The sequence below is a fragment of the Columba livia genome, chromosome W (genome assembly GCF_036013475.1).
Source record: "Columba livia isolate bColLiv1 breed racing homer chromosome W, bColLiv1.pat.W.v2, whole genome shotgun sequence".
In the NCBI taxonomy this organism is placed as follows: Eukaryota; Metazoa; Chordata; class Aves; order Columbiformes; family Columbidae; genus Columba; species Columba livia.
In genome coordinates this window covers 2,608,211-2,628,875 of record NC_088641.1, presented here as the reverse complement: position 1 = coordinate 2,628,875, position 20,665 = coordinate 2,608,211, and positions in this window count along the sequence as shown.

The following is a 20,665-nucleotide window of genomic DNA, read 5'->3' as shown; positions in this document are numbered from 1 at the left end:
GGGTAACCTTGTCATAGCATGAAATTAAGCTTGTTAAGCAGGACTTTTCCCTCGTGCTGCCATGCTGGCTGAGACCAATGACTGCGTTGCAATTCAGATGTTTTTCGATAAGTCAAAGAACAATCTTCACCATGATTTTGCCAGGAACAGAAGTGAGGCTGACAGGCCTGTAGTTCCCAGGGTCATCTCTGTTGCCATTCTTGTAGATTGGGACGTTCGCCAGCTTCCAGTCTTCCAGGACCTCTCCAGATTCTTGGGAGCATTGAAAAAATCACAGAGAAAGGTCTCACTGTGACGTCAGCCAGCTCTTTAAGCACCCTTGGATGAATCCCATCAGGCCTCATCAACTTGTAGGGATCTAGCTGAAGTAGCAAATCCCATACAAGTTCCGGATTGACTGAGAGTTTATTGTTCATGCAGCCGTGGTTTTCTAACCCAGGGTTATGGGGGCCCACAAGTCCATCTTCGGTGTTGAAGACTGAGGTGGAGAAAGCATTAAACGTCTCAGCTTTATCTGTGTCCCTGTTAATAAGGTGACCATGCTCATCAAGTAATGGGCCAATATGTTTCTAGTTTGCCTTTTGCCATTAATATATTTTTAAAGCCTTTTTTATTGTCCTTCATAGTACTGCCCAGCTTCAGTTCTAATTGAGCTTTGGCAGCACAAATTTTCTCCCTACAATGGTGAGCAGCATCTTTGTACTCCTCCCATGATGCCTGACCTTGCTTCCACTGGCCATGTAATTTCTTTTTTCCCCATATTTCAAGAAGAAGATCCCTGCTCAACCAAGCTGGCTTTTTGCCTTGGCTGCTAGATTTTCAGCATTTTGGAATTGCCTGGTCCTGTGCTTTAGTAGGTGGTACTTAAAAAATGACCAACACTGATGGACTTCAAAAGCTTCTTCCCAGGGAATCTTACTAAGTAGTTCTCTGAGCAGCCTGAAGTCTACTCTCCTCATATCTGGAGTTGAGGTCTTGCTGGCAGTTTTCCTCCTATTAGCAAAGATTATGAACCTGTCTGCTGCATGGTCACTGTGGCCACTTATCCCATGAGACCCTCTCTGTTAGTGAGAATCAAATCTAGGAAGGCACCTTTCCTGATCAGTTCCCTTAGTATCTGTACAATAGAATAATAGAATCACGGAATCGTTTCAGCTGGAAGAGACCCTTTGTATCACTGAGTCCAACCATAACCTAACTCTAGCACTAAACCATGTCCCTTGTCTAAACACCTTTTAAACACCTGCAGGGATGGTGAATCCACCACTTCCCTGGACAGCCTCTTCCAATGCCTGACATCCCTGTCTGTGAAGAAGTTTTTTCCTAATATCCAATCTAAACCTCCCCTGGCACAATTTGAGGCCATTTTCTCTTGTGCTATCACTTGATACTTGGGAGAAGAGACCAACACCCTCCATGCTACAACCTCCTTTCAGGTAGTTGTAGACAGCAATAACGTCTCCCCTCAGCCTCCTTGTCTCAAGGCTAAACAGCCCCAGATCCATCAACCGCTCCTTATAAGACTTGTGCTCCAAGCCCGTGACCAACTTTGCCACCCTCCTCTGCACTCTCTCTAGTACTTCAATGTCCTTCTTATGATGAGGGGCCCAAAACTGAACACAGCATTCAAGGTGGGGCCTCACCAGTGCCAAGAACATTGGCATGATCACTTCCCTAGTCCTGCTAGCCACACTATTCCTGATACAAGCCAGGATGCTGTTGGCTTTTTTGATCACCTGGGCACACTACTGGCTCATATTTAGCTGGCAGTCAATCAACACCCCCAGATACCTTTCTGCCAAGCAGCGTTCCAGCCACACTTCCCCAAGCCTGTAGTACTGTCTGGGGTTGCTATGACCCAAGTGGAAGATTAAAAATTATACAGGATACACCATACCTAGCTTCTTCACCATCCCCCTGCCCCCACAAGTGGGAACACCTTCTAGATGCCTTAGGGAGTTTACACAGACAGAACAACAGATGTTACCTGGCTCAGTCAGTCAATAAGCAAGCACTGCACCAGTGCAGTTTCAAGGCAACATCGTGTGTCACTTTCAACCTACTTGAGGTAAATCACTTCCATCTCCTCCCCGGGAAGATGAAACAAAGGTGAAGCCCTCGGGTCACTTCCACGCCCGCCTCACCAAACTTCACCTGATGGCTCAGGGATGCAGAAGCTGCAAAGACGCTTTCCAGTGGGCGTCTCAGCTGCCTCTGCCTCAGTAACACAGTGTTCAAGGGCAACGTAGGATCGCCCTGCTTTCCCACGCCTGTCTCCCTTTTTTAATAGCTGTTAAAGAAAGATGAAGTTTGCCGTCTCCCTGTGATGTACTTTTGGTTTGGGTCTGGCTGGGATGGAGGTAACGGTTCCCTTAGCAGCCCTCATAGTGCTGCGCTTTGTAGCTGTAGCTAGAAGGGCGTTGAGAACACACCGATGCTTTGGCTACTGCTGAGCAGTGCTCCCACAGCACAGAGGCTGTCTCTCCAACCACCCCCACCGTCCAGTGAGCTGGGGGCGGGCAAGAGGTTGGGAGGGGACAGAGCCAGAACAGCTGACCCAAACTGACAAAAGAGATATTCCACTCTCCTATGGAAGCACAACAGCTGCCATTCAGTCCAACTGTTTTCTCCTACCGTATCCCTCCTTACCAGAAAAGGGATATCAACGGGGCCTTATCAGGCAGCCAATGTTAAAGCGCTCCTACAGGAGTTGGATGCTGCCAACACATCATCGCGCTGTGCCAAAACCACCCTCATACAGCATGCCTGTAGCGTCACATACGGTATTTTCTAAACTTTCAGCAGCAGCCTGCGATGGCTTTGTGTATATTAGCATACCACTTCCAAAAAGCTAAGAGTTCGCTTCCTGCCAGACACAGGAGACTACTGCTAAGTGGTTCCAGCATCACAGTTCAAATGACTGGGCAAATCATTATCTATCTATCTATAGAACACTGTTAACGGACTGAAACAGTCCACTGTCGAGAGTTAAGATTGCGGGGTGACAATAAAACCCTGGCAGATGTATTGTTAACCCCCTCTCCCCCCCACTTCCCCCTTTTTGCCCCTCCCTCTCCCCCCCTTCTCACTCAGGAGAGGCCATCGGGAGGGAAAGAAGGACAGAGAGAAGAGAGTTGGAAAAATTAACTATGTTTTATTAATGCTACTAATAAGAATAGAGAAAATAATACAAAATATACAAAACCAATCTTGAAAGTCTCAGCAACTGCAGAGCCGGCAACCAAAGTCCTGGATTAGACTCTGCAGCCAACCGGAGCTGGATTCAGTCTCTCACTAGGCTTCAGTTCACAGGGACGACTAGCAAGGTCCTCTCCTAATGTCGGCCATAAGCAGAAGGGAAAAAGCAAAGGCAAAAAAGGGAAAAGGGACGAGATCCTTGTGATCTCCCACTTTTATATGAAGTATTCACGTGAATGGAATGTTATATACAGTTGGTCAGTTTCTTGGTCACCGGTTTCTTGTTGCCCCTCTCGCGAGATGTCCATCCATGCTTATCAATAAGTTTGCATTCCATTGCTAGGTTTACCAAAACATGTGTCTGGTTCTCCAGGAAAATGCAGTTAATATGAAGGCTTTAGCTGACAGGCAAAATTCACTGAAAGAGAAACTTGTTTTTAACAAAACCAGGACACTGACCTTGTGTGGTTGACAAGTAGAACCTCTGTGTTAGATAACATAGGCCTGAGATTCCTGCTTCGTTGTGAGAAAGAGCAGAATGCTGTGCCTGCTCGAAGCCTTGAAATACAGGCGAACGCAGCAGGCCCAGTGATCTTCTACCAGGGCTGAACTCGGCAGCGCCTGCGTCTCCGCTTGTGTCACCTCTGCCCGGGAGCTTAGGTGCTGCTTCGGAGATCTCCCTGTAGCGAGGTCACTAAAATAAAATTTGCTCTTTGCAGTTGCATTCATGGCCTCTGGTTGCTTCTTGCAACGTGCCTGTGTTGGCTCACACAGTTCCTAATGTGTCAGCAGCCCCTGGCTCTTCTCTGTTGCTCACGACTCCGGCCCCTGCCCCCGCTGCGCCTAGATGAAAGCCCTCCTCGTCAGTCTGGCCAGCTTGTTGGCGAAGACACTCTTGCCCCGCCCGGTCAGGTGAAGCCATCAGCTCCCAACAGACCTGGCTTCTCAAAGGTAGATCCGTGATCATAGAAGCCAAAGCCCAGAGTATGGCACCAGCTATGTGGCCAGGCGTTCACCCGTTCAATTCATCTCCTCCTTCCTGGACCCCTTCCTCTGACTGTTAACTTTAAAAAAAAAATAATTGATGCAGACCCTCATCCGAGTCATCAGTTAACGCGGACTTGAACGGTGCTGGAGAATCGTTGGTAACAGGGGGGTTTGGAACAGTGCACGTTCTTGCCAATACTTTCTAGCATCATAATTATTTGTATAACCCGAGTCCCCAGGAGCACCCCCTTTATCGTCACGAACATCATGACTGCATTGCCGACTGTTGGATTCACTCGCTAATAGCTGATCTGGTCCTTCACACAGTTATTTTGTCCAGTTCTCATCCAGTGACTCCTTCTGCTCTCTCGTGGAAGTTGTAGGGTTAAAAGGCAGTAAAGGCAGATACAAATTGGTAAAAGGACTGATAGTACACTTGTTTACAACCTTAGCATTCTCAGCTTTCACAGGTTCTTTGGGCAAGTTGTCTGACTCCAATCCTCCGGACTTGCTGTTCTCACCAGGGTTGGGCAATGGTACAGGAGGCCACCCGCTCGGCATTTTTCTTCCCCCCGCCCCAGACTGCTGAACTATCGGGGGTGCTGAAAGCACAGCAGGGCATGGAATAGGGAGGGTATCAAAGACATGAACCGGGTAAACTTCACAGCAACTTTCAGGATACTTATCAGGCTGCAACGCTGCAAAAATTCCAGCAGCAGCAGACTGTTCAGCCTTAAGATCTTTTAAGGTAGTGATTATAAGCTTCCATGTAGTTACTAATGATTTAGCTTCTTTATCTCCATTGCTGACTTTATCCCATAATTTCTGCCCTATATCCTCCCAAAGTTCAAGTTTTGAGTCACTAATGCTTGTAACAGTCTTTTCAGGTTTTAATTGCTTCAGTGTAGTAATAATCAGTTTCCAGGTGGTTACAAGGCCGAGAATATCTTTTTCGCTGTGACTAATTGTCTTCCACAACACCGTTCCCACTTTTTCCCAAGTCTCTTTTTGAAAAACTCCTAACACGTCAGCAATAAACACATTGCCTCTACACCAAATTAATAGTCTTTTGAGGTTACTCTCCTCATACTTCACCCCTCTCTTAGAGAGAATATGCGAGAGGAGCTGCAGTATTTCTTCTTCTTTAAAAATATTCTACCCCATCTTCTCTCACCCCCAGCTGCTCACCTCTTTGGGTGTCCGTTGCAATGCTATCGGATCCTTTATCCCTCCTCTGTCGCTTCTGTAGCGATCAGTCAGGAGTCACGCAGCCTGCAGACTGCGTCCCGGTCACGGTCCAGCCAAGCCATTCCAGCTGGGGCTTGCTCCCCGCAGCAGTCGTCCGCCTTCTGTAAATTCTCCTTATGGATCACGTCGGGGTCACCACTTGTGAGGGCGAAAACTCATGGACTCCACACAATCCAATATGAATTCAAGCGAAGCCATTTGTTACAGAAACAAGCCTCCTTATATATGCAGTTATTTCCTGATCACGCGTCCACGCTCCAAACATGCATTAGCTGATTGGATATTGTCCATATTCATGAGCTGTCCATGCGCCCGAGTCTCACTGCTAATAGGTCTGTTGATTTACGTCTTGTTGAGGCCCTGTTATTGTAGAACTGCCTCACTCCAACAGCAGGTCCTGTTTTCAGCTTTCAAGTTGGCCTTGAAATTCCTTTGAGCCTGGCTAGTTCAGAAATAAATCTCCATCTAATAGAAACCCATCCACACAACAACCTCAAGAAAATCCCTCAAATCTCCCACAATTCCCCCTTTTTGCTTTTGAACCAGCCAGGCCTTGTTTACAGCGCGCTGAATCATCTTTGAAATGCACTGCAGCATACAACATATGATTAACAACAATGATTACAGTTACATATAATGTAGCTAAGCCTTACATAATAAGATCAAACTACCCACCATTTGTCAAACCCTAATTCTACTATGACAATCTTGTTAACGTCCTGTTTTAGTTTGTCTAAAGTACTATGAATAGATCCAGAATGATTAAACAAGTTAATACAACATCTTTCTCTTAAATTCATCACAACCATATCCTTATGATAACAACAAAAATCTATAGCAACACGATTTTGAAGTGTAACATGCCTAATACCATCAACATCTACTATTAAATGAGTTAGTATCTCAGAAGTTAGATTAGCCTGTTTAAAAGACCAATAGCTTAACTTTGATATTGTTGGAAAGTAAAATGTGGGAAAGCAAGATGTGCGGTTCCAGCCACCTGGATGATAAAGGAAGATCAATACTAACATGACCATTTGGACGGTCAAAGACATAATACTAACATAATAATATATAAAGGGCCTTGGACAGATTACTTTGAAGTACGTTTCTCGTAACTGTAAATAGTTATATCCCAGACTCGTGAGAATGGTATCTCGGGCTGGATAACCGCCCCCAAGTGCATGGGATGTGTGAATGTCCTTGGGCCTGGTCTGTGAATGAGTGGAGAAACAAGTGAGACAAACATCACATGAGTTTAGTGTGTTCTTAATAACAATTAGTGGAAAAGCACCTTTTTTAAACATCTTGATGATGGCAGAGCGGTGGATGTGGTCTACCTTGACTTCAGTAAAGCCTTTGACACAGTCTCCCACAGCATCCTCACAGCTAAGTTGAGGAGGTGTGGTGTAGACAATAGAGTAGTGAGGTGGGTTGCAAACTGGCTTAAGGAGAGAAGCCAGAGAGTGGTAGTCAATGGTGCGGAGTCTAGTTGGAGGCCAGTATCTAGTGGAGTGCCTCAGGGGTCAGTACTGGGGCCAATATTATTCAATATATTCATTAACAATTTAGACGAGGGAATAGAGTGTACTATCAGCAAGTTTGCTGATGACACTAAGCTGGGAGGTGTGGCTGACACGCCAGAAGGCTGTGCTGCCATCCAGCAGGACCTGGACAGGCTGGAGAGTTGGGTGGGGAATAACCTGATGAAATTTAACAAGGGAAAGTGTAGAGTCCTGCATCTGGGCAGGAACAACCCCAGGTTCCAGTATAGGTTGGGAAATTACATATTAGAGAGCAGTGTAGAGGAAAGGGACCTGGGGGTCCTGGTGGACAACAGGATGACCATGAGCCAGCACTGTGCCCTTGTGGCCAGGAAGGCCAATGGCATCCTGGGGTGTATTAGAAGGGGGGTGGCTAGTAGATCGAGAGAGGTCCTCCTTCCCCTCTACTCCGCCCTGGTGAGACCCCATCTGGAATATTGTGTCCAGTTCTGGGCCCCTCAGTTCCAGAAGGACAGGAAACTGCTGGAGAGGGTCCAGCGTAGGGCAACAAAGATGATTAAGGGAGTGGAGCACCTCCCTTATGAAGAAAGGCTGAGGGAGCTGGGTCTCTTTAGTTTGGAGAAGAGGAGACTAAGGGGGGACCTAATTAATGTTTATAAATATATAAAGGGTGAGTGCCATGAGGATGGAGCCAGGCTCTTCTTGGTGGCAAGCAATGATAGGACAAGGGGTAATGGGATCAAGCTGGAACACAAGAGGTTCTGCTTAAATTTGAGAAAAAACTTCTTCTCAGTGAGGGTGACAGAGCACTGGAACAGGCTGCCCAGGGAGGTTGTGGAGTCTCCTTCTCTGGAGACATTCAAAACCCGCCTGGACATGTTCCTGTGCGACCTCACTTAGGTGTTCCTGCTCCAGCAGGGGGATTGGACTAGATGATCTTTTGAGGTCCCTTCCAATCCCAAACATACTGTGATACTGTGATCTTAGACCAGGCCTGTGCCTGTACATCCTATAAATTGTCAATGGTGAATAAAGAAGGCAGTTTAGGCCTAGGTCAGCTCTCTGCTTGTCCAGGCTCTGCGCTTCTTCCTGAACAAGATCTCTGTGTATTTCTGTCTGCATCGTGGTATGCGTCTTTCCTAATCGCCGCAAATGTCTCCTAAATCTTTACCAGCTGCTAGACTAGGGAGGAGTGCAGTAGATACTATGATATGTATGTCTCATAATTTTACCTCATTTTTGCATTGACTGTCTAAGTGTAATATCACCCTTTTGGCTCTCCTAGCTTGGAAATCCTAGAGGGAAGGGATGCCATCCAGAGGGACCTTGAGAGGCTTGAGGAGTGGGCCCATGTAAGCCTCATGAAGTTCAACAAGGCCAAGCGCAAGCTCCTGTACCTGGGTCAGGGCAATCCCCAGTATCAGTGCAGACTGGGGGATAAATGTACTGAGAGCAGCCCTGCAGAGAAGGACTCGAGGATACTGGTGGATGAAAAATTGGGCACGAGCCGGCAATGCGCACTTGCACCCCAGAAAGCCAATCGCATCCTGGGCTGCGTAAAAGGAAGCATGGCCATCAGGGAAGGGATTCTCCCCCTCTACTCTGCTGTTGTGAGACCCCACCTGGAGTACTGCATCCAGCTCTGGGTCCTCCGGCACAAGAAAGACATGGACCTGTAAAGCGGGTCCAGAGGAGGGCCGTAAAAATGGTCAGAGAGCTGGAACACCTCTCCTATGAGGAAAGGCTGAGACAGTTGGGGTTGTTCTGCCTGGATAAGTGGAGGCTCTGGGGAGACCTTATTGTGACCTTTCAGTACTTAAAGGGGACTTCTAAGAAAGATGGAGACTTTTTACCAGGGCCTGTTGCAACAACCAAAACCATTCTGTGATTCTGTGAAGCTCCATCACAAGCACTCTGGTTAGGCAACCAGGTTAGTACCTAAAAGTATTTGGTTAGGTACTTTTAGTCTTTAAAGACCTGACAGCTTTCCTCAGCTCCCTTGCCCTTCAGAGCAGATCCCATGGGATCCCACTTTCCAGTTTCCTGAATGAGCCAAAATATGCTGTGCATTCCAGATGATTTCTGGAGAGTGTCAGGTATGCCTTCTTGATACAGGTACTAGATGAACCAACCAGGGATGATGCACAGCTGGATCTGTGTGGTGGGTTAACCTTGGCTGGCCACCAGGTGCCCACCCAGCTCCTCTATCACTTCCCCTTCTTAACAGGACAGGGGGAGAAAATAAGATGGAAAAGCTCATGGGTTGAGATAAGGACAGAGAGGTCACTTCCAGTTACCGTCACAGGCAAAAAAAGCTTGACTCATGGAAAATAAAATGAAATTATGTCACGGGGGGAGTAAAAAAGCAAAATAGGCCCTGCTTTGCAGCTGTCTCTGTGTTAGCCTTGAATCATTGTTTTCCCAGTCAGTTCCATCCTTCCCAGCAAAATGCAAGCCAGACTTTATTTTGCAAGCGTTTAGTGTAGTCTGCAGTTGCCCTTGGTAAAATTTTAGCAAATCTAGTCTACCAAGTAACATGAATCAAAGAGTATTACAACTGCTGCTGGGGTGGGGGGGGTGGGTGGGTGTCGAGTGCATCTGCCACAACTTAGTTCAAATTAAAATATACTTGTGTAGTGAGAAACAAAGACAAAAAAGTTACACAACATCTTCCCTCCACCCACCCCCTTTTTCCCAGTCTCACCTTCAGTCCTTCATTCCCAACTGTGCCTCTTTCATCCCCCCCCCGAGCAGCACAGGGCAAGTGGGGAATGGGGGAAGGGGGTGTTACGGTCAGTTCATAACAGTTCCTCTCTGCTGCTCCTTCCTCCTCACACGTTTCCCCTGCTCCAGCATGGGTCCTCTCCACAGGTTGCAGTCCCAGAGGGCCCAAAGGGGGAACAATAAAATAGAAAAGAAAGTTCACGCAGAGGGCTCAACTTGTTCAGGAAAAGGAAAAGTATGTGCAGCACAGGAAGTTCTCAGAGAGAGAAACTCCATTTTGGATAAAAATTAAGTCATTTTTATATCACAGAGACATAAGAGGGCGTGGGACATACTTTTCCGAGCAGCCAACAGATGCTGATAATTTCTGGTTTTCACCTGGAACAGCCAATAGATGATGAAGTTTTCTGTTCTTTCAGACCAATTTTTATTTTTCCAGACTGTTTTCCTGTTCTTACAGTTAGACCAGCCAATGGCAGCTACCTATTCCTACTTCCTCATGATGTTTTCCCTTTTTTCCAGACTATTTTTCACCTTTTCCATGTTTATGCTCTTATCGGTGGTATCTCAGGATGTCTCCAGTTTCAAGGTACCCAGCTGTACTTCAAAGATGCCAGCTGCACTTTTCAAGGATGCTTTGGGTTCACAGGCCTAGTTCCCAGGCTCACAGTTCCCAGGCTGGCAGGCAGTTCTGTTTGGTAATTTCCCCTTTCTAACCAGGTCACCTTTACAGCTGCTCATATCAGGTGTAACGACTACAGTATTGGTGTCTTGAGAGTCTTGCAGAAGATATTGTATTTGAGGAGTTAGTGATCTTGGGCAAGCCATGTCAGCCACATTAGGCCTAGCAACCCATACGTTAGCATGAGTGACTGCTATACAGCCCTATGCATGTAACAATGCCAGAGAACAAGGGACTCTTCCAAGCAGATCTTTGAAGAGGCCAAAGTCTGCTCTCCTGAAGTCCAGGGCTGTGATCTTGCTTTTCACTTTCCTCCCTGCCCTCAGGATCCTGAATTCCACCATCTCATAATCACTGTAGCCAAGGCTGCCTTTGACCTTCACCCATAAGGTCTCAGTTGAATGCAAAAAGGCTTTACGCACAAGGAGAGGCAAGCTACAAAGGTACGTTGAAGAAATATTACCTGAGAATGTAGAGATGGTGTCAGGGAAGCTGGATTAACCTTGGCTGGCTGCCAGGTGCCCACCAAGCCACTCTCTCACTCCCTCTCCTCAGCAGGACAGGGGAAGAAACTAAGATAAAAAAAATCCTCGTGGCTCAAGATAAAGACAGGAAGATCGCTCACCAATTACTGTCATGGGCAAAACAGACTCGACTTGGGGAAGATTAATTTAATATATTGCCAACTGAAAACAGAGTAGGATGGTGAGAAACAAAGACAAAACTGTAAACACCTCTTCCGCCCCCTTCTTCCCAAGGTCAACTTCACTCCTTTGTTCCTGACTCTTCTGTCTCCTCCTCCCCATCTTCAAGAACTACTCCAGTGTGGTTATGTTCCATGGGGTGCAGCCTTTCAGGAACATATTGCTACAGTGTGGATCCCCCACGGGCTGCAGTTCCTGCCAGAAAACCTGCTCCTGCATGGGCTCTTCTCCATGGGCTGCAGTTCCTGCCAGGAGTCTACACCAGCGAGAGCTCTCCACAGGCTGCACCTTCCTTCAGGGCACATGCACCTGCTCCAGTGTGGGGTCCTCCACGGGTTGCAGTAAGAATATCTGCTCTGATGTGGTTATCCATAGACTGCAGGGGGGCAACCTGCTTCACCATGGTCTTCTCCATGGGCTGCTCTGGTGCCTGTAGCACCTCCTCTTCCTCCTTCTTCTTTGACCTTGATGTCTTCAGGGTTGTTTCACATTTTTCTCACTCCTCTCTCACAACTGCTGTGGAGAGTTTTTTACCCTTTCTTAAATATGTTTTCACAGAGGTACCACCAGCTGTACTGACTGGTTCATCTTTGGCCAGTGGTGGGTCTGTTTTGGAGCTGGCTGGAACTGGCTCTGTCCAATAAGAGGGAAGCCCCTGGTCTTTTCTCACAGAGGCCACCCCGTGTCGTGGTTTAACCCAAGCTAGCAATACAACCATGACAGTCACTCGCTCACTCCCCCCACCCCCCCAATAGGGGAGAGAATAGAAAGGGAAGGGAGAAACTTGGATTGAGATAAACATGGTTTAATAAAATAACAAAATACTAATACACTACTAGTAAATGTATATATATACATATATACATATATACATATATACATATATACATATATACATATATACATATATACATATATACATATATACATATATACATATATACATATATACATATAATAGAGACAGAATATAAAATAAAGGATACTCAATGCAATTCCTCACAAACTCTGTCCACACTGAGCAGCCAGGCCCAGGAAACAGCACCTGCTCCCAACAGCCAATCCCAGAGAAACAGGAAAAGGCAGAAAGGCCCAGAGGCCTCTGCAAATGTGCCGTGGGGGAGTAATTTAGGGTTCTGCTTACAGCAGAACAATATTTAGATTTCTTAAAGAGAAGCGCGACTTAAAAGAGTTCGGTGGCGGGTTCACTCTATTATTTACTGCATGCCAAGACAAATGCTGCTTACCTTCTCTCCAGATGCTGTGGGAAACTGCAGCGGGTCTGTGGAATCCTTGACAGAAAATATGAGAGTAGAGATCAGCCTTGAGATATTAAGATTTACCCTTGAGAAGGATGGGAGTAAAGGAGTATCCGGAGAGAGGAGAGATGTAAACGTGAGAAAGAAGGGGATAGAAGAATAACATGGATGATAGAAAAATTAACCAATGAGATGTTAGTGCTGTAACTTGTAACCAATAGTGAAAAGACACATGAACTGGTAGAATTGTATAAAAATGCACTTGTAGCAATAAATGGCGTCTATTACTTTCATCTTGAAAGAACTTGGTACATGTCGTTTGTCCGTCTCAACCGCAACAAGATGCCCGTACCTGTTCACGAAGCAAACTTTCAGGCGTCTTCCCCCCCGATAACCGTTCGCTTTGGAGTCTGTATTTTAGAACTCCAGAGGCAAGCTTTCAGGCGAGGCCTGATAACCGTATGCAGAGCAGACTTTCAGGAGACAAAATTCTTAGAAAATAAAAAAAATTAATGGAGTAGAATAGCAGAAGGGCTGGCTCAAGCTGGGTGCCTGCGCAGAGGTCCCCCCAAGCACAGAAAACTGCAAACTTTTATATCTTTACAGACCATTCACACCATGATTCAGTCCAATAGCAATATTTCACTTTGGGGTCCTCTTGCTCCTCATTGGATGTGCTCTCTCTGATTCCACGTGGGCCTTTGTTTTGTTCAGTTGTAGACATTGTTTTTGGTCCATAGCCTTGCAGATACTGTTTTGCCTTATCTTAAAAGTGCTCAGTGTAGTTTGTAGTTGCTTTTAGTAAATATGAGCAGAACTTTACAGCTTAAAATTTTAGCAAATCTAGCTTACTAAGTAACATGAAGCAAAGAGCATACTGAAAATCATACAACCTTATATCTATGCATCTACTTAAGCTAGATGATTAATATTGAACTTGAATTGGGCTCATCCACTGACCTGTGAGTAGTAAAACCATTGCCATACAGCTCACTTATTTAGCAGGGAGAGCTCAAACTGGGCTCATCCAGTCTGTCGTATTTATAGAATGAAGTGGTTGACTCATAGTCAAATTGCATACAGTAGGAAAAGTATGCACGAGACTCCCTGTGCCCACAAGTTAGCGGTGTTCAGTGTGCCGTTCTGCTTCCTTGCGGATCTCCTGGAAGGAGTTCTTAGCCTGGCTACGGCTCAGGCCCTTGCCTCCTCTGGAGCCTGGACCAAACTGCTGCTGGTTTGGCTGGGGGAGGGTCGAGTGCATCCACCACAAAATGGCAGGATGGCAAAAAGGCCGAACTAATGAAAGTCCCAAACAGAACTCCCCCGGCTCCGACCAAAAAAAAAGGGAAGAAAGCGGAAAAGCCGGAGAGCACTGGAAGATCCCAACTCTGCTTAAATATGAAGCATGGCACTAATGGGATGGAATACTCTTATTGATCAGTCTGGATGTCAGTCAAGGTCTGCCCCATCTATGCCCCCCTTCCTTGATGCCTCACACCTGTGGGAAGAGCACTCAGGACATCCTTGGCTCTCAAACCAGAGCAATTAAAAACATTAATGCTGTCCCAGGGTGTTATCTCCTTGTTCTCAAACTAAGTCAAAATTATGACCATGCTAGCTATGGAAATGAAAGGTTTCTAACTGCATGAAGAAAATTAACTCATTTTCAGTCAAACCAGCACACCCTGCACACACACACACACACACACACACACCCCACTACCAAAACCTTGCCACGTAAACCCAATACACCAATGCTCACCTGAACTTTAGACTTGCAAGGGACATCAAGGGCAAAAAGAAGAGCTTTGACTGTAGGAAATATCATAGAAACATTGTATCAACAATGTAGCAAATATCAATGTGAGACCTTATAGGAGGGGAAGGTGATTTTATTTAAAATAAAAACTGAAACAAAGCAATTGCCAGTCACAGTCTCACACTCACAAGCAACACAGTAAGTGTCCAAGTCCAGCAGTCAGGCACCCGTCAGCACTAGTAGGCCTTAATGGCCCTGAGCAGCCTCAACTGAGGTTTCCACCCACACCCCCTACCCATGGACCCAGGAGCTCCATTTAAGCTCAGCCATGAGCCATGGGTCTTCTGTCCTGGCCTGAGCTATGTTGTAGAAGTACCTGCCTCCAGCTCAGACACAGCCATGTCTGTGCCAGACTATGGCCCCCCATTGAACTGGACCCTGAGCTGCAGACTGTCTTCCTGGCTTGACCTTGGACCTGCCCCATCCTCATGAACTTGCCTGATGATCTAGACTCTTGGTTGACCCTGGCTACCCTTCTTGGGTCTGTCTTGGGTTGGGTATTGTGGGACTGGGCCCTGGCTGGCAAGGCTTCTACCCTGCTGGCCCTGTTGTCATGCCTAGCTCCTTACTCCCCATCCCTTAGCGAGCAGCTAACCCTCCTTGCTCCCTGACAGCACCAGGGCTATGCATGTTCAAGCCATCCATCCAGCAGTCAGGCAGCAAGATGCCAGATGTTAAGTGATGACATGGAGGACAAGGGACGCCAGCTGTCAAGTCCTTCGAATGTATCCTGTGGATTATCTTACAGTCACCTTGAGTTACTGGAATGACCTTGACCAAAATAGAATGAGAAACCAGAATGCTTTTGTACAAGAAAAGATATTTACAATGTGTTAGCCAAACTGCCAGAGCGTGTGCAACATTAAGTAAACCAATTGCAAGATAACTTTAAGTGCGTGAACAGCTGGCATAAGCCAATTAAAACAGAAAGTTAAACGCGTGTACAACAGCTACTAACTATAAATGTGTCTTACCGAAATAAAGGGTCTCTTGGTTCGCCCGCACCAGGAGTCCGTGTCGTCAGTCCCTCAAATGGTGACCCCGACATGATAGGGTCGAAAAAGCGCTGAAGTGAGCATCTGGAGGGACTCCAGCCGAACTATCATCTCGACAGCCGGACTGACCGAGAAACAAAGAAACAGAAGAGAAAGATAAGAGAAAGAGAAATGCGCCTGGGCAATCACTGTATCATGAATACAGGTGAGCAGCTGGATAGTTAAATATGGGATCTAATTTGTCTGTAGACGAAGCAGCTATAGTGAAACTATTATTGCAACTTTTACAAAAGCAGGGTATAAAATATGAAGAGTGTAATGTTAAGCTAATGCTAAAATGGCTTAAAGTAAATGGTGCTCCGTCATCAGGAACGGAAGTCTTTGTTTCAATAACTTGGAAGCACGCAGGAAGCTGCTTCCAAAGGTGACCTTACAGCAAAAGAAATAATGACAACTTGGCGCTTAGTAACAGAGACTTTTAAAGCTATAAAAGCAGAAAAGAAAGTAGCTGGAGCAGCGAGACAATCTTTGAGCTCCCCAGTAGATGTCAGCAAAGACCGAGAAAAAAGAGTGCAGAGGAAAGTTTCAATGTAATTGAAGATTCTGAGCCAGATCTAACAGACCTTAATGTGACTATATCTCGTGTGGCGATTTCTAAACCTTTACTGCCACCTTCTGATACCAACCCTGTAGCGAAAGAGGAGCCCACTGTCTCTAGCGCTCCGCCGTTCCATTCAGAGCATGATTTTGATCCGCGGAGCCGATGTCGGTTATTACAAGGAGAGGCGATGCCGCATTAGCTTTTCCTGTGACAGTGCGCAATCGAGCACCAAACGAATGGACTTCATTTCAATGGGACTTGATAAAAGAGCTACACAGAAAAGTTACAACCTGGGGTTTGTCTGCACCATTCTCACAGTCATTACTGGAGAACGTTTTTACAGGACAGTTGCTAACACCTTTCGACCGCAGACAGCTTGCGGCCATGATCTTAACACCCACACAGAAATTGCTGTGGGAGCAAAAGCGGGGCGATTTGTGTACAAATGCTGCACTTGAGAATTTAGAGCGGCCACAAGACGACCCTAGCTTCAGAGCAGGTTTGTCGCAGCTCCTAGGACAAGGGCAGTTTGCAGATCCTAGGGTACAAGCACGGCTGCACACCAACATTCTGCGAAGTTCAGCTCAGCCTGGCTCAGCTCTGCCTGGCTCTGCTCTCACTGCTAACAAGAACTCTGTGCGCCTCTGCGTCTCTATGCATCGTTCCTCATCGCTGCAAATTTTGAATACCCAGTTTGCACACCGGATGGGACAGTCTTTGACATACTGTTCCTTGGATAAAGAAATATGGAACCAATCCGATCACAGGAGAAAAACTAGATGCCAAATCACTTATAAAGCTGAATTTTGCTAAAAACAGTGAAGGTAAATACCACTGTCCAGTGCTGTTTACTGTATTCACCAATAACTCCCATATTGTGGCCATCAAGACAACTGGAAATGTGTTTGTCGATGAGGCAGTTGAGCAGCTGAAGATAAAACCGAAGAGCTACAAGGATCTTTTAACAGATGAGCCCTTTACTCGGCAAGACATCGTGACACTGCAGGATCCAACAAACCTGGATAAGTTCAATGTCTTAAACTTGGTAAGAACAACATAAAAGTAATTGATCCGGATGAAGAAAAAGCAAAATTAGACCCATGCGACATAACAGCTATAGATAATCTGGGACGAAACGATGGGGATCCGTTGAAAGGGAAGGGTATCCCCCAACTCTTGGAAGACACCCTAATATTTGGATAAAAGACTAATATTTGGATAACTTTAGCCAACATGACAGGACAAGACTCTATCTGTTCAGCTACTGCATCTCCAAGCAATCCTTTTTCAACATGTTTGGTCGGTGTTCCACTAGATACCTGGCCTATCCCCGAAAATAAGAGGCAGCTGGCTGGCAGTCAAAATGTGACAAATAATTGGGATGGCTGGGTCGTAGATCTACCACAAGGTGGTTTGGAACCCCAAGAAATTTAGTTACTAGGATCAGTAAAAATGGATTTTTGTCTATATTTCGGTTATTCAGGAAAAAATACCTCTCTCGTGCAAGTGATGAATGCCTCATCAGCTGTATATCGCAATCAGAGTTTTTGGTGTAATTATACCGGTCCCGGTATATCTAAGGCCACTAACACCCCTTTGAAATTACCCCCAGGAATATTTTTAATTTGTGGCAATAGAGCCTGGCAAGAGATTCCTTCCCACATAAAAGGAGGGTCATGTTCTTTAGGGAGGTTAACCTTATTATCCCCAAACACATCAACCATTTTAATGCATAAAAGAGGAAAAAGAAGTATTCACGCCTTTGACAAAGATTGTAAGGATAATATAGAATTTTGGGGAAAGGGTGAAACTGCATTGGCCTCCATTTTTGTGCCCAGAGTTGCAGTAGCAAACGCTTTGAATACACTTAACCAATTAGGATGTTGGTTAGCAAAACAGACTAACGCCACCTCCTTAGCATTGTCCGGGTTTTTAGCAGATGTTGATTCGATTAGACATACTACGCTTCAAAATCGTGCTGCCATAGATTTTTTGTTGTTAGCGCAAGGACATGGTTGTGAAGATTTTGACGGGATGTGTTGCATGAACTTGTCTGATCATTCTGAATCAATTCACAAAGCAATTAGATGGCTAGATGATATGACCAAGAAATTAACCTATGAAGATTGGGGTTTAGACAAATGGTTGAATGGTTGGGGTATTACAGGATGGATTAAGGATTTAATAAAAAGTGGTCTAGTTCTATTGACAGTCATATTAGTAATATTAATGCTTGTCCCTTGTAGCTTACAATGTGTACAACGTACAGTAGAAAAATCTATGAAAGGTCTATGGCTAGTTGAAAAATAAAAAGGGGGAGTTGTGGAATATCTTACAGACAGTCACCTTGAGTTACTGGAACAACCTTGAGCAAAATAGAATGAGAAATCAGAATGCTTTTGTACAAGAAAAGATATTTACAATGTATTAGCCAAACTGCCAGAGTGCGTGCAACATTAAGTAAACCCATTGCAAGATAACTTTAAGCGTGTGAACAGCTGGCATAAGCCAATTAAAACAGAAAGTTAAACGCATGTACAACAGCTACTAACTATAAATGTGTCTTGCCAAAATAAAGGGTCTCTTGGTTCACCCGCGCCAGGAGTCTGTGTCATCAGTCCCTCAGTACCCTGAGTTATTCTTAGGTTAGTGACCACGTGCAGGTTTTGGATATGCCTTTTTGTACCCTTTTGGAGCTGACAGTGATCAGTGTCTCCACCCTATCCCACCCCTGTGATTGTCACAGGTGAGCAAACAACAGCCTGTACTGGATCTGGATACTGGGGTTTATTTAAGAAACAATGAAATTAGAGCTTTTTACCCTACTTGGTTATCTTACACACTCACTCTCCCCCTCCCACCCCAGCAGTACATTCACTATATCTCTACTTCCCTTCCCATCAGGAAGATCACTGCTGGTCCCGGAGGGTTGAGCAGAAGAAAGTCATGTTGGTTTTGTGCTGTGCAGCTGCTCCCAGTTACCAGTCTTGGGCATTACTGGCCAAGGTTCCTACATGTTCCTCTGCATTTGTTTCCACGCATCTTGTAGGTAGTTAGGGTCTGGCGGCCGGAAGATCTCGCGCTGTACGGAAAGGTAGCAGCCCCTCCCTAGATAGGTAGAACTGTGTGAGGTAAGCAAACGGAAGTGACGTTGTAAACCTAAGGTATATAATCCTGTGTTACCTGCTAATAAACGCCATTTGCCGTCCACCACATTGGTGTCTGTGAGCTGATGGACCGGCGACCTGGGGGGTGGTCGCCGTGCTGTTCCTGAACCAGGTTGTCACTGCCTTCTGAGAGGCAACAAGTGGTGCCGAAACCCGGGAAGTCACCTGGATTCAGGTGAACAGCGGCCGGAGCGGCAGGACCAGCCTGGCGGGGGGGATGCCCCCAGAGCCGCGAGGAGGATGGAAGCCCTCGTGAAGGTCGTATCTCAGTTACATAAGCAATGGGGTATTGACTGTAAGCCTAAAGATTTTACTCTCGCAGTTGCGAGGCTTTTACAAATTGGGGTCATTGACCAGCCGGTGGATATTCTCCACCCGGAGGTGTGGGACAAGTGCACTAAAGCCCTTGCCGAGGAAACGATGTCCTCGGGTAGTGGGAAAAACCTTAAGTCATGGGGGAAAGTTGTACAGGCTATGCAGGCGCAGGAAACCTGGAAGGCAGCACAGGCTTGTTTGTTGGCCACCCCACAACTGGGGGTCGGGGCGGCTACGCAGACCCTGCACCCCCCAGACGGTGCGGAGCCTAAAGGTCTCTGAATTGGAGGATTCGGGGCGTGACACTTTTGTTTAGTCCAGGTGTGAGTTATCAAAATGTACAAACAGCCTGTACAGGTTGCAGCTAGCCAGTGGTAGGCCGATACCTAAAATCAGAAATTAGTAATAAAATAAGTTAATAAGGTTCATAGATGTTAGGCACTTATTAAGTTAATAAGAATAAGGTTCACATATGTTAGGTGTTAGGCACTTATTAGGCGTTAGGCCACAAGAATGGTATTTGTTAAGATAAGCAGGAGAAGGCTAGAAGACAATGCGCTTGCTCTTAGAAGGTAAGGGGACAGGGGACGAGACCAGCACAAGAACCAACCGGTTCAGACTGCCTTTGCGGTTACAAGCTGAATAACAAAGGAGCTGTGCTTGCCCAGGACTTGAGTTCAGTTGGGGCAGCATGAGAAAGGCTACTTTCTTCCTCCCAAGGCTGTCAAAAGACCCCCGATTCATTGAACTGTGCATGCACGAGGGACATTTACATATGCTAAGTGGTTCCAAGAAATGTAATGCATATGTAAAGGATTTCCTGGAAATGTAATGAATATGTATGATCTGTGTGGATATAACCTTTGTCTGGAACTATTTTGGCGCCCTTGCTTGGTAGAGCTATCCCCGCAAGTGCCTGGCGCCAATAAAGGAATGCTGCTTCTAAAATCTTAAACTCTGGTTTTAGAAGTTTCTTCAGTTTGCCAATTTTACGGTATCAGGCTTCTGCTTGAGAGTTCTAAAGTTCAGTTTTGGACATTCACCTCCACACAATTATCTGCATCCTGTCAGCATTCACAGTTTAAGCTCACAATTTTTCCTGCCTACCACAATGAATCATCAGGATTTGTTCACTGTTCTTCGTTTCCAGATCTGGATGTCTGCTGGTAGATGTGCTGGGGTCTTGATGACCTGCTAATCTGGGTGCCCTTGTCCTGCTGCATGTTCTTTCTGGTGTCTCCACACACAGAGGTTCCCATTCATTCTCTATTCATGCTAATCTTAGCCTTTCTATCAAAACTCTCTATGCTGCTGCTACAATAGTAGTAAAAGGCTGACAAAGGAAAAACTGGGACCATTGCTGAACAGGGTGGATGATTTAGTGACAGTGGACACAGATAAGGTTGAGGCACTCAGTGCCTTCTTTGCATCCGTCTTCACTAGCAAGGTCTTTCAGGCCTG